This window comes from Triturus cristatus, chromosome 10 (assembly GCF_964204655.1).
Source record: "Triturus cristatus chromosome 10, aTriCri1.1, whole genome shotgun sequence".
Taxonomy (NCBI): Eukaryota; Metazoa; Chordata; class Amphibia; order Caudata; family Salamandridae; genus Triturus; species Triturus cristatus.
In genome coordinates, this window is record NC_140593.1 from 1,096,164,308 (window position 1) to 1,096,179,390 (window position 15,083).

Below are 15,083 nucleotides of genomic sequence, written 5' to 3' on the forward strand. Positions count from 1 at the left end.
TAAAGTTCTTTGCAGAAAAATACTGTCAGGGAATGTGTTTTCATGCATTTTTACAAGCACAGATCCCTCTTTTGGAAATATTCTTAAAGGTATTTTTTACATAATCTAACATACAGGAGACAAAGCTACCTGGACTGGACCAAATGACATTTTGGACAGGTGCGCTGCCTGCAGTGGTCAGCTAATGATCTCGCATTAGTTATGGCAGAGTGTTTTAGGAGCTGTGACATCGCTTTTCATCAGTACTTGCAAACATTTATTTTAGAGCAGATTTAAACCACATCCCAAATCCATCCATCCCTCCCCTCCCCCCACCTTCCCGCCAAGGCCTCCTGTGGTAAGTGTGAGGAGGAGACGGTGCAAATATAGCCAGGGCTTTACGTGAGCCGGGTCCCTCTAGGCCTAAGACCCAGCAGTACCTAAAAACTGACATTCAAACGGGGCCCTGTATTAATCTCCTTTATAGGCAAAAACACAGATCGATTTCTGAACAAGAAATGTATAAAACGTAATCTGTTTCAGCATGTGATTCCTGTTCATATTTCGTTGTTTTTTTTTACCTTTAGTCTTGCATTCCCTAACATTGTTTTCTTTTTCCAGGGTGTCATGTTTATATAGTTTTTATTGTTGCAGCATCTTTCTCTTGTAAATTAGTTTGAACGGAGTCGCCTCTGTGCATTTATAACAGGCCACGATTGAGCGCTCTGGGGTTGAGGCTGAAAGCAGTGTCGGGGAGTCAAAAAGGTTTTCAGGATATACAGTCATCCAATCCTTGGCCTCTCTGCCGAGCGCAGAGACCCATTATCGCAATTGTGATTTTATGCAAATGTGTATGAATAATGCACACATTTGTCAAAATATTGGCAAGGCAAAAGTAAAAGAAAATGCAGTACTTAAAGTTGAGTACATGTGTTGTGTGTTTGAGAGGTGAGTAGTTGGAGAAGATGCGAGGAGGTACATGCGGGAAAGAGAGAAAAGAAGGTGCTGAAGAGAACATGAGGTGCGAGATATGTAGATGCAGGATTTCAGAAAGATGTGAGGAGACGACAGCCATAAGCAGTGGTGGCTAGCAATGATAAATTATGCTGGGGCGTGATGGCGCACAACTCACCTTAATACGGAGCGGGAACATGACCGGTGTGGCACTGCTCTGCCGGGATCCTGGTTGTCCACTGGCAGGAAAGGGAAGGAGTTCCCTTCCTGCTCAGTGGAATGTGATCCACCCAATCCTGGAGCTCTTCTCACCAGCATGAGATTAGCTCCAAGATTGGTTGGAGCAGGCTAACCCAGCGCTCATTTTGAGGTTGAGGGTGTGCCAGCAATCTCCAGCCTGTTTTACAGCCTATGGATTGTTGGGTAAACATCGCATATATCGGGCTGGCCGAATTCCGACATGCCCACTGTAGACTTGTGCAGTCATCCTGCATTTGCAGGATTTAGCCCTGCCCACACCCTCGTGCTGTACACCGTACGAGCAGGTGCGGTGGCAAATGAGTACAATGGCATTGACGTGCCATTTTATTTGTGTGTGTTTTCCTGCTGCAATCGCAGTAGGGAGGGTGATGCTCCTGTGGTTTTGAAAAGAAGCCGCCCCTGGCCAGAAGGGTCCAACAGAATGTGAGACTAAAACAGAAAGTGGTGTGAATGAAGAATGCAAGTGAAACACTCTGAAGACCACTACCCCTTCCACAGACCTCAGTAACGTTAAATTCAGTCTCATATTTTCAGAATTTAAATACTTTCAATAGTTAATAACAAAAAATTATTGTTGTTACACATTTTACTTAACCTACTGGCAAAGCCAATAGTCCTGGCTTGCTTGAGGCGCATGTCAAGTGTTGTGTTATACGTCTGATTGCAATAACAGAAAGCTCACATAGTGGCACCATAATGCTGATTGGGCAGCACACTATGGGAAGCATAGCATTTTAGTTTACATGTCTAAGCCATGCCGTTAAATACGTAGGCCACGTTACACTTTTTAGGCCACACCCCTTTCGGAGACCACCCCACTTTTTTCATTCCTCTTAAAACCCTAAATATAGCAAAGTTCTGTCATTAGCTTCAGAGAAATGCATTTGAGGCTTGTGCTGTGAGTTTAGATTATATGCTATCCGAGCAACAGCAAAAATCCCCTCTGAATGCTTTCCTGAGCTGAGATCCCAGACTCTATTCCTCACTCAAGGATCTGTTTTACCAATACATTTTACACACTCAAGTTTCACATCAGAGGGAAAGGTAAATAACTGGCATTTCTGAGAAAAAGGGACATTTTCCAGAATCCAGCCTTTTGACACTGAAAGGTGAAGCAGGGCTACCAAGTTGTAGGTCTAATTTTCTTAGCTCTTCCTCTAATAATAGTATGATTTTGTGCAACATTTCAATGTTGATTGTGTGACCCTTTATCACAAGGCGAGTGAAGGGCTTGTGGCCAAGGTGGCATTGTTATCTTCAGCAATGACCACACTTTTCACTCTGAAACTCTTCCAAAAGAATGCAGTATGTCCTAATAAAGGATTACCTTGCTTTGCTCACAAATTTCCACCTGCCTACCGCTACCTGTGTTTCTCTGCCGCCCTCTCAGGCACTCACTCTCTACCACCCTCATGTCTCACTTCCACTCCCAATAAGCGCACGCTCTCATTACCTCCACTGGCTTGAAGAACACTTCCCTCCACTCAGGATGGATAGATGAGTGGATGAGTAAAAGGATGAGTTAATGTTACTGGGCACTTATAAAGCGCACAGCTACTCCCAAGAGTGTCCCGGCGCTGAGAGAAAGAAACGAGTGACAGAACAAAACCGGCACACATACATCTGCTGCTTATTGTGAAAAAAGCCAGGTTTTTAACCCACGTCTGAAGCTGAGAAGATCCTGAGCCTGGCGTAACGATAGAGGCAGGCTATTCCAGAGTCGAGAGGCTACCACCTGAAAGGCACGTCCACCCTGACGGGAACGAGAAAACTTAGGAACAGTCGAGAGCTGCCGAGGGGACGATCTCAGATTTCTAGAAGGAGCATATTGCTGTATTCTGTACCTCAAGTATGAGGCCCCCGTGTTGTGGAAGGCCTTATAGGCCAATACCAGGGATTTGCAGTTTGTCCTCTTACGCACTGGAAGCCAGTGTAGGGACTTCAAGTGCTGGGTCATGTGAGTGGATGGATAACTGGATGGACAAGGCAGAGTAAAGGAAAATCAGAGGATGGATGGCTTTATTGATGGATGGGCAAGTCAAAGAATGGATGTATGCATGCGTAGATGGATGAATGGAAGGGGAAAAGACTGGATAAAAGAATGAATGGATGATAGAAATTAGACATAGTGGATATCAGTGGGTGGATGGAAGAGTGAAAAATGAATGGAAAGGTGCGTGGATGGAAGAGACAAGGGAACGCTTCTTGGGAGAGCGGGGCTCGCTTGCTTGGTGCCATCAGAGCTTTGGGCCGAAGTCGCGGATGTTTTACTTTTCTGACAATCCTCTTACCTCCACTGTGTGCAGAGGATTCAATATGCTTCCTCAGAGTCAGATTTTTACCTCCAGTATAAACTCTTACTTTTATATCACATACTCATTGTCTTTCCTCTTCTCTCTCCTCGGGTATCGTTTTTACCACAATAGCATGCCCACACCCCACCATACATGGCATGATATAGTAACCCAGTTGCTCACTTTGGTCCTTAGCTCTTCCAGGGCTCCATGTCATGTGTGACACTTTCCGTCAGTCCAAGCTTTTATTCAACAGGCTGTTGAATTTCCTGCCTGGCAGGTTTAATTTTATTCCTGTAAGAATGGGCTCAGGTATCCCAGCATGTAAACTGTTGGGGGTAAAACTTGCAGAATACCATGGGACATATTTACAAGGACTTATCGCCACTAGAACGTCCCTTTTTGTGACGTTCTGGTGGCAATATTCTCTTCGCCTTATTTACGAAGCAGCATTACAAATTAACATGGCTTAACACCACCTTGTAAATAATGCCCCTTTCATGCAGCACTTAGCGTTACAGAGGGAGGCAATGGGCATTGCAGTGGACGCGCCACCGCAACACCCATTACTTTTTGACCCAGCCTCCTATTTACAAGGGTGGCATAAATATGGGGCAGCGCCAAAAATAAGACCAGGGAAAACCTGGTTGTAACCTGGCACAACGAGAATAAATTATTAGTTCCTCCTTGTTTTGCTGTTTTTGTGTGTTCTACAGTCTGCAGCACACATAGAAACAGCAAATAACCAGTAGTGATTGTTCATGTGCAGGAAGGTGTCCCTTCCTGCACATAAACAATCATTAAAAAATGATGAGTTCCAACTTCTATACGTGCTGCATTCTGCAGCACACAGAGGTTACAAATTGCCCCTATTCATTGTTTATGTGCAGGAAGGGACCCCTTACTGCACATTAACAATCATTCCCTCAACGCAGGCACCCTTGCACTATGGTGGAAGGGGCCCTGCGTTGGCACTAGGCAGCTAGATTTAGTACCAGCGTTGGGGGAAACGCAGGGGTGCGTTCTTGTAAATACAGCCCATCCCTTCATTTTTATGCTGTCAGAGAGCGGCGTTAGCAATTTTGGCTTCACACCGCGCTCCAACAGTTTCCTTTTAAATATGACTCCACGTCTGTTTGTGCACAAGCAAAACAGGTGCCTTGCTCATATACAGAACTAAAGCAATCTCATTTATATTGACTAGAACAGATTATGTTATATAGCCCAGTCTATGGGTCAAGTTCATGCCTGCAGCAACGCTTACAAAATCTGCAGATAAATGCTCCAAAAATGCCTGCCTGTTTTTCACTAACCGTGCAATATACAGGTTTTTTAGTGAGCTCTTTCAGTTATATTACAATTGTAATTTTAACAAAGACGCCGAATAGGCCACAGTGGCTCCCAGAGCCACAGAGAAGTCCGTTTTTAATGAGAAGTCATTCTTTTGTTTGCAGAGGTAGATACCTCTTTTAATTGCACTGTTTCCTGTCACGCTTTTCTATATTCTAACCACTGATTAATTTGAAGACTTGCTAACGTAAGGTTATATTAAATATATATATATATGTATGTGTGTGTGTGTGTGTCCACACACAGAGGAGGGTGTGTGGCCTTGATGAGGGGGGCGTGACCGAGGCACACTGTACCACTTGTTCTCCCTAAACAGACACAGCCATAAGGAACTCACCTGGGGCCCCTCCCATGTCCTGAAAAGGCTTGAATTGTAGCTCAGCTGTGCAGAGCATTCCCGCCTGAGTTGGAAACCCTTTCTGTGCAAGGGTTTCCAAATCATCATGTGATTCTGCCTCTTCATATTGTGGCAGGTGGGATGAGGCGTCAAACCATGTGTCACATAGCAGCATGTGTGAGTTGGCAGACATGTAGCTGCAAGGACTATTTGTGAAAACGAGACGCTCAGGTGAGAAGGCATGTGATACCATTTTTAGGTCTCGCCTGACCCAGCGCATGCGCTGGTCTGGCAAGACTTATTGAGAGGGCTCCAAAAAGTGCTACCAGGCCAGCCTAGAGCTACAGTGCATGTGCGCGGGCGCCGCGATTTACCGTGATTACTTTCACTTTCGCGGCCGCACGGCCGCTTTGCATAGCCAATAGGTCTCGCTTTTGGGACCTTTATAAGTATTTAGTTATGCAACTGTTGCATGGCTAAACACTTATAAGGTCCCAAAGGCGAGACCTATTGGCTATGCCAATGCTTGTTAAATATGCTTTACAATAACTTTGCTTTTTGTTGAAGAAATATCAAATAGATGTTTCTGACACATTGACTGAACATATGGAATTATAGATGGGTAACAGCGAATTAAGGGGATGTTTAACACAGCGGGGCGGGGTTCTGATTGACATCAAATAGACAACGAGTGAAGCTCGAGTTGTCTATAATGTCACTCAGAACCCCGGGGTGAAAAACATCCCCGTAATTCACTTTTTACCCAGCTATAATTTTGTTATGTATGGCCCCTAAATTCATCTGCCCTGCCTTAACCTACTGCACAGGAGATAATTGGAGAGCTATACATAACATGACCTCTCCTCGCCCGACACAAATGTGAAAAATAAATATCTTACCTGCTATCCTGAAACAAAACCCACAACTTTTGTTCCCCCTCCTGAAGCTGTGCTTTCTGCTTTCAGTCAAAGCAGACAAGCAGAGCTGTGCTGACAGGCTCTCAGAGAGCCCCGTCACCTGGCCTGGGAGGCATTTATGACATCACAACAGTGGATAACCAATTTATTATCAGCTGTTGTGATGTTATAGCAAGGAGGTATGACTTTCCGAAACTGAAAGAAACGATAGAGGTTCTCTATGAGAGTCATACAAAACAATACCATCAGAACAGGCAGGAGAAAGGGCCCTTACATAATCTCTCAACATCTATGGATGTGTTTGCAAAGGACTGTGGGTGTGCGCATGCGTATGAGCAGAACATCTGCATTCCCTCAGATCTTAACAAGCCAGCCCACACTTTCTTTTATTTTGAATTTGATGGTGCTTTATTGAAGAAAATCCAATATGATAAAGAAATGTAAATGGAAAATAAGTATGCAAAAGCACTATAAATATAATAAAAGGGTACTGGATTTGAACATAAAATAAGTAACAAACACACTAAATACATAGGAGCAGATTTACAAGAAACTGACGCATCTGTACAGATGCGTCAGTTTCTCTGCGCCACCATGAATGCGCCGTATTTACAATATAGCGTACCATGGGGCAAGGATTGACAGATGCTTCAGAAATTCTGACGCATCTGTTGGCACAAAAGTCACGCATTGTTGGAGTCGTGTTGCAAGCATTACGCGACTCTAGCAATGCACGGGGAGGCCTATTCCCAATGTCAGTGTCAGTCCTTATGCCTGCTCCAAGCAGGCATAGGGTTTTGATGCAGTGATGTCCTAGAAGTGGCGCAGTGAAATCTTGTAGATTTCACTGCGTCACTTCTACGGGTCTTTCCAGTGTGGGAGCACCCACCCTGCATACATAATACCTGACGCAGGTATAATGTGGCGCTGGGCTTTACAAGGTGACGCATCTCCCTAGATGCGTCACGTTGTAAATGGGTTACAACGTGGCGCACTGTTTATGCCGCCGCTGCGTCAGAAAAAGTGACACAACCATAGCGCAAAAGTGTCGCATGGGGCTTGTAAATCTGTACCATAGTACAGACTACATATTGTATAGTGCTAGAGTAATATGATTCAAGTAAACAGCCATCTAGTTGCTTTTCCCACATGGCCCTTTGCCCTTGTGATAATCAAAGCAAACAAAGCACATTGCACTTTCTATTGTTCTGTAAATGTTATCAGAATCTTAGGGTTTTGTATCTTCAACCCATGCTTGTTGCACAGAATATTAGGTCACATGAAGTAGCAATGAAATATTTGGTGACTCTAAGCGAACCTTTCGTATGTTATAATGCTGCCTTATTTATTTTAAAATTGATCAATGTAGGAGAAGTATTATGTAATAATGCACCAATGAATTTTACAATTATCATTGTATGTATTGTATCAAAAGTTTTAATTGTTTTAAAGGTACATTTTTTGGGCTGTTCTTGATAGCCGAATAAAGTTTTACAAATGAACAAGTAATCTGATTCAAGCAATTAGCATTTTAAGAATTGTTTTAAATACAAGAAAAAGAAAGGGGGTAGAGAAAGGGGGAAGAGACGAGGGAAGAGGTAATTCTTAATAAATTCGAACAGATGCAATATAATCAACGGAAAAAAAAAACTCAGAGCACCCAAATATTGTGTAAGAAAATTATGGTGGTTCGAAAGCAGCATCGGTACCTGAAGGGATGACATCTTGTCTGGATAAGAAGGATGGGAGCAGCAAACATAAGTCTCTTTTAATCATCAGTTGCGTGGTATTGGCCTTTGCGCCATCATTTGGCCCTCACTTTCTTAAGAAAAAGAATATTATACTGCTACATGTGGAAGAAGCTTGGTGCAGACCAGGAGAGCGATGAACCTCTTTGGAATGTAGGTTTCTTTCTGCTAAGCCCAAGGCTTGGTTGTGGACTCTGTCTGCGTGCGTGCCTGGAGCTTTTCAGTGCACGGCTGTCTCAGGGTCGCTGGGCGGCAGTCCATGCTTGCAGCTTACTGGGAACTTTTGCATCAAAGTGGTTTAGTCATTCTGGCCAAGTATTTACAAAGCCAGGAAAGGGGCTATTTGTGCCGCATTGCGCTGCGTTGAACTTCATTGTGTTAAGCGTTCCATGGGTGGAGCATGGGTGTTTCCATGCATCCACCTGTGGAATTTGACACAATCCCAGATTTACTTAAGATAGTAAACCTGGGTTTGTGCCAAAATGGTACACCTACCACAGAAAGACTTAAAGAGAAATGCCTTTATGTCTCCTAGTTATAACCTCTTTCCATGTGTGGTACATTTTGCAGCACGCATAGAAAGAGGTAATTGCCTCTAAAGATGTTTTTTTATGCAGGACGTTATGCCTTCTTGCACAAAAACAATCCTTCTCGTACTGCGTTGGTGCTAGGCAGCACACAGTGCGCTCGGCGCTATGAGAGAGCAGAAGTGCACCATAGCTTACCAGATATAGCACATTTGTGCTCTTGTCGTTTCATGCAATAACCTTGCCTGCTGCCTTGCATGAAACATTAGTAAAGATGCCCCTCTGTGTCTATGGAGAAATGCATTGATGTGCAAGTCATTACTCCCAACTGTTTTTGGCAGACAAGTGAGCTGAGGTGCAGGGAAAGTCACTTTCCCAAGAGCACGCAATTTGGTCCAACAGGATATTGGTGAGTGAATGAAGAAACAGAGGTGGAAGTGCAACCAAAACTGGATTTGGAAGTATGGAAGAGGTGAAGGCGGACAGCAGCCGAGGTAGGGAATGATAGATATCAGGGACAGTGACATTTAAGGTAGCAGTGGAGTAAAGAGGAGGCTTAAGGTAGACAGTGTGGGGAAACTGGGAGAGGTGTACATAAGAACTGGCCAAAGATAAAGGCAGTGAGGTGACAGAATTATAGCAATAGAAGTGTAAAAATATCTTGTAAGACTGAAATTAGTGGGGTGGGAATTGGGCAGAGATGGAGGTGGGTAAAAGAGATGTGGAGAGGAGGTGAGAGGGAGACGAACTGATTAAAGTCATAGGAAGAGAAAAGTAAAGGTGCTCTGTCAAGGGTATTTAAAAAATGGCAACTGTGCAAATCGTACACACCTGTGCCCCCTCCCTGAACACCTTCAGGAAGACCCCTCAAGACCTGGCTCTTCGGCTAAACAAATCTGCGCCCCCCCACCCCAGCGCCTTGAGATCCTCACGGGTGAGTCGTGCGCTTACAATTCCCTGATTGATTGATCTGCATTTGCTATGCTCCCGGCTATGTCTGATTAACCCTTGCCTTTTCCAGTTCCAGTCCTTCCAGGTGCCTTGAGGCCATCCAGTGACCCAGTGTCCAGCCTGCTTCTTACTGTCATGCATGTCAGGGTTTCCACCTTCACTGACTCTTCCACCTCAGTGCTGAAGTTGATGAAAGAAAATATATTAAGTTCCAGGGCCGTCAACACTTGCACCACCCATTGCAGTTGCCAATGACACTGCCAACATAAATACTAAACATCACACGCTTACCTATGTGACAGTTCTGACTATTCCAGGCCCCCAAAGCTATAAGAATGGCTCAAGCGGCCGGTATTAGTCATTTTAAATGTATATTTAATTATTAAACAATTGTTGATATACTCATCATCCGTAAATGAGATAAACAGTGCCACCATATGGCAGACTGTAATAAGTGCTGGTGTTTACAATTAAGTGCCGGTGGAGTGCACCGGCTCAAATTAATCACTGTTTCACATACATGCAAGTCTCACAGGCAGTACATCTATCAGTATGTGCTGGTACCTACCTTTCAGAGTAAAGAGGAGTGTAAGAAGTGAAAGGGGAAAAGCAGACAGAAATAGAAACGAAAAGTGAAGGCCAGGTGGGAAATGAGGATGGCCAGGGAGGGAATAATGAGACTTGGAGGTGAGAAAAAAGGGGAGGAAGAAAGAAGGGGAGCAAAAAGGTGGAAAGAGAAGGAAGGGAAGAGAAAACAAAAAATAAGAGGTTAGGAGAGTGTTGGTAAGAAGTGATCAGAAAAAAAAAGAAGTGAGTGGGAAGGATACTATGGTTAGGTAAAAGAAGGGTGGGCAAAAGGGAGGTATGGGTAATTTAGGGGAAAATAATGATTTAAAAATCGTACCTTTCTCTGCCTCTGACACCGATGGCTGCCTCGGTGCTTCTCTCCCAGCAGTTTCTGGGAAAGCACACCCGATTCAGACGCTGCTCTCATGCTATGAGAGTAGCGCCGGGATTGGTCTCAGCGGCCTAGTCTGCCGCTCAGACTGTGCCTGGGAGCCTGCAACTCTTCTCCAACCCAGCTGGGTTGGAGAAATAGAAGTGCGCATGTCTGTTTGGCCAGCCTAAGACGTCCGGACAAACTGACATGTGCACTTCTAAGTGCCCACCACTCCTCCCGGTCATTGCCCCGCCCCGCACACATGCCTAAGCGAGAGCCAGTCACAGAAAAATAAAATGATATTGTTTTATTATAATTTTATTTTTCTGAGACTGATTCTGATGACACTCCTCCGCCATTATGGAGGAGCCGCCCCAGGTCTCTTATTGGAAGAGGCCCTCCCAACCTCCTTCAAGGGATGTGGCTCAGTTTTTCTCTCCGTACAGTATGTAGGTTGGCATTACAAAATTTGCCAGGATTTCTTTTGGTTCCCAGTCTGGCCCTGACGATTTGTAGCATGATAATACTACGGGTACCAAATATTTTTTGCCATGAACGACATCTTACCTCAAATTCTGAAGCATAGCCAACTCCCAAAACAAAGGAGGATATTTATGAGAGAGTTGGGTCACGTTTGCACTACACAATGTGGTAAATGTGTGACGCAAACCTTTAAGTCCGATTTATGAAGCCACCCAAAGGCACTTGCGTGGCTTTAAGTCACTCCAAAAATATGGAGAAACGCAACACAGCGCAAACCGCTGAGTTCAGTTACTCTGCCTCGGCAAGGTGTTCCATAGGCATGGCGTGGATGTTCCCACACAACTCACATAGTTTTGACACATTCCCAGATTTACAAAATCATGTAAACCTGGGAATGCACCAAAAAGATACGCCTCTCCGGGAGAGCCATAACAAGGAGAAATATCTTTATCTCTCCTCTTTACTTCCTCTTTCTATCTGTGCTGCGAAAGAGGAAACAGCCCATCAAAGTTGTTTTTGCGCAGGAAGGTGCCCCTTCCTGCACAAAAAGAAATCCTGCATGCAACACAGGCATGGTGTGTGCATTGGCGCTAGGTAGCCCATTGTGCACCAGCACAGAGGGAAAAGCGAGGAACATGCCATTTAACTTAAATACAGTGCATTCCTACCCGTTACCAGTGACACAGCACAGCAGGGTGACTTGCTGCACTGCACCACTTTTTCATAAATTTGCCTCAAAGTTTCTCCTAATATCACCCACTCACTGCTCCATATACACTCAGTCCTGGGTTGACTGGTTACTGTTCCAGGCCGCAGTCTTTCCTAAATGAGACCCCTAGTTTCACGCTGGCCCAAAAACCAATAAAAAGCCCTTATATACTAACAGCGCCCAACGACAGCTCAGACCATTGCATGAGACTAATCCTACTCCTGGTAACTGGATTTCAAAAAGGTAGTCCAAACTCTAGTTGCATATTACTATGTCAGATACAATTACATCAATGTACCTTACAGGACCTATGGGAGGATTCTCACAATTCCCACTTTTAGTTTAGTAACCCTCAACATATTTTTTTTAATTAAGTAGCCCTTAACTTATTAAATACTGACCCTAACCCTAATTCCAAAGTAGAATCCTACGGTATTGTCGAACTGATCCAGTGCTTAATTTGTAAAAAAAAAGAAAAGTGCCAGGGCTCTCGTCAGGAGGCCACTGCAGCTAGCACCATACATTGTCCCTGCCATGCTGCCATGCTGCCAATGACAGCAACAAAACAACTACCATTCATCACACTCCTACAAGTGTGACAATCCGGACTGTTCTAGGCCCCCAAAGCTATAAGAATGGCTTGGCAGCAAGAAATTGTCATTTTTAATGTATATTGAATTAATAAATAACTGTTGCTGTGGTGATCTCTAAATTAGCCAGACAGTGCCACCTTGTGGCAGACTGTCAAAAGTGCCAGTGTTGACAATTAAGTGCACCGGCACAATTTAAGCACTGGATGCATTGTGGGAGTGCCATCCTTTAAGCACACAAAAGATGGAAGGAATACCTGCAGATAGTCTAACCACTGGAAATCGCTCAGGTGGCATTCCAAAACATGTTTTTGCACACCATGCCACCTCAGATTAGACCCAGCCATATGCAAATCGACCTGCAATATGAACAGTCCAGTCCAAACTGCCAGGCCAGGTCCTCCCTGAACGGTTTCTTCCTGATTGGCCCTCTTCAGTTGCGGGCAGCTTGGTTCCAGCGGCGCGTGACTCACGTCTGTGCGTACCCTTGCAAGCACCCCTTGGCCTTTTCTAGGCTGGGCTATAGGTCCCATAGTTGCCAACTGTCCCATTTTTGCAGGGACAGTCCTGGCAAGTTGGAGACTGTCCCGGGTAATATTGCGGTAGAAACTGTTCGTCTTTATAACACACAGGTACGCAAAGAACCTGTCTGCAGCAGCCCTGTGGCGACTATGCAGGTTCCTGTTACTTTACAGGACTCCAACCATGCACCTCGCACCCATAAAAGCAGCCTTACACATTACAAGCAGCCTAGTGTGGAGACCGAGGCTCCTAGAACATCAACCCTGTGTTCATCAAGCGCCAGTGGATATACCCAGAGAAACACGGCGCATATTGAAGCCGGGCTCTATCGTACACAAAGTTCGGCACTCTTTTGTACCCCAAAATACGTGGCAGAAATATGGGCTGAGGCGTTGGCTCACTGCGGACTACGCGTCTCAATCCTTTTCCAATCTGAAACTGAGTGCTATAAAAATCTGCAACTTTTTGCCCCTAGGATATGGACAAGCCCATCATAGGCAGCGACCCAAAAAGACTGGGGGCGTCTATGTTTATAATCTGCCACTGTAATCATTCCATAACATGGACGTGTGTTATTTACACTGGTACCACTGTCTCGCAATTCTTTGTTAAAGGGTTGCATTGTACACCTGTAACAAAGTAAACATTGTAAAGTGATCCGACAACCTTGAGGGTAAGAAAGCTAAAAGTACACGCTTCCGCATTTTTTCCTAACTAAAGTCATAAAAGTTGTGGCTCTGCCCCCATCTAGTGGACGATGCGAAGCACTACAGCGACACACACATTCACCAGATAGCAACCTCCCTTACGAGGTAAGCTAAACGTTAAAAGGCTTAGAGTAGATTCTCACAATGAAGTGTATCCCCGAAACCTCCGACTACATTTGATTATTGGTTTGACATCGAGGCGCTTCTCAAGGTCATGTTTTGCTTTCTGGAAACCAGGGTTCGAGCCTCGAGGTCGCGTTCACATCCTGTGATTCTGGGCAAATCACTTAATCTCCCCGTGCCTGAATGTGTATTGTAAATACGGTGCTATGTAAAGCGCTCCAATACCTTCGGGTCGAGTTCGCGCTATATAAATATGCGCAAAAAAAAGTATACTTACTTTATCACAATACTTCGTGCATCGGTGAACATAGTGTACCTGTACCTCATCTTTTCAAGTCTGAAACAAGCAATCCACACTGTGTTGTGCGAAAAAGCAAACTTAACACAGTATTTAAAAAAAAATAATCAAAGAATAAAAGTGTGTTGCAATAAGCAAAGTTAGATGGTAATGAAAAACAGACCCCCGCGCTCCAGCTTCCATTTCTCAATCGGAGATTTTGGTTCTATTAAAAACTGCTTCGTAACAATACCCAAACTTGGCAGAAAACAAAATAAATAACTTATTACAGCATCCTTAAGAAAACTATATATTTAAAGTGCAATCGCACATCATGCATAATAAAAAAAAGTGTTTATAGCGCGCCTTATGCCAGAGTTTTCCATTTTCTGACCGCTGTAAATGACAAGTCTTACTATAACCCCTCCCAGACGGGAAAGTGCCCGCGAGCTCCCCAGCCGATATGGGCACCCCACCTTCCCTTGCGGTAACAGATGACACAAACCTCTGATGGTGCAAAACGGCCGCAGCTTCTCTATATTCACATAACTGAATGATCAAAACACACAGGTCAAGTTTCCAAGCACAGCGTCGTTATTGCCCAAATTCAAATTGTCTGTAGCTCAAGTCCCATCCTTAGCCCATAACAGCACCCTGAGCGAATGCCCCTTCTCTGCATGGGTCCAGCACCTCCAGGGCCGGACTGGGACCCAAAACCGGCCCTGGCAAAGTGCTTGGACAGCGCCCCAGGAGTTTGGGGGTGCCGCCGAGCTGTTTACCAGGTCCGTTTCTGCCGATTTTGTTACAGCGGCCGACAGTGCAGCTATGCTGCAAAAACGGCTCTGTAACAAAATCGGCCCCCAGGGGCCCAAACCCGGCCCCCAACCCTGGCGGCCCAGAGGAAATGCCCGATGCCCGCTATGGCCAGTCCGTCCCCGAGCACCTCCTGTGGCCTCTAGGTTATACCTTGCTGCCAAGTGTTGTGGGGCCGTTGTGCCTGACCCAGGCTGCAAGTGCTGACCCCTTGCTGACCCATAGCCTGCTCATCATTCCCCTGCCGCAAGGTAAAAGGGCATGCTCTTAAGCCGCTCCTCCCTTGGCTATTGCGCTCCCTCTGCTGTCCCTTTGTTTTGTCCCCCCTGCCTGAGCCCATTCGCTATCCGTGGCTGCGACCTTCCTGTTAGAGGTGTGGGTGGGTCGGCCAACGTCGAAGGTGCATGTTCTCTTTGGGGGGACCACGTCCTTATAACCTTGTGGTGCACGGGGGGGGGGGCACCCGCCTATTGGTCCGTTCAAACCAAGCAGACCAATCGGCACCCAGCATTTTACTGGGCTCAGCTGCTGCCTGTTCTCAGTTACGTCCCAGGTAGGGGTTTGTTGAGGGCCCCTCATCGGTCCAGCTATGCCTCCCCGG

At 45.3% G+C, this 15,083-nt stretch overlaps 1 protein-coding gene across 5 annotated transcripts in view; it reads right to left on the minus strand.

The window, feature by feature from the left end:
• The window catches only part of LOC146796635 (uncharacterized), a 238,682-nt gene that overhangs the window by 158,257 nt on the left and 65,342 nt on the right, over positions 1-15,083 (minus strand). For 2 of the 5 annotated variants that reach the window (XR_014969647.1, XM_085629307.1), the window contains exon 4: positions 7,557-9,498. The exons of the other annotated variants lie outside the window; for them this stretch is intronic. The gene's annotated coding sequence lies outside the window, so the exon portion shown is untranslated. Of the gene's footprint in view, positions 1-7,556; positions 9,499-15,083 lie in introns of those variants that run through there. 5 annotated transcript variants of the gene reach the window in all.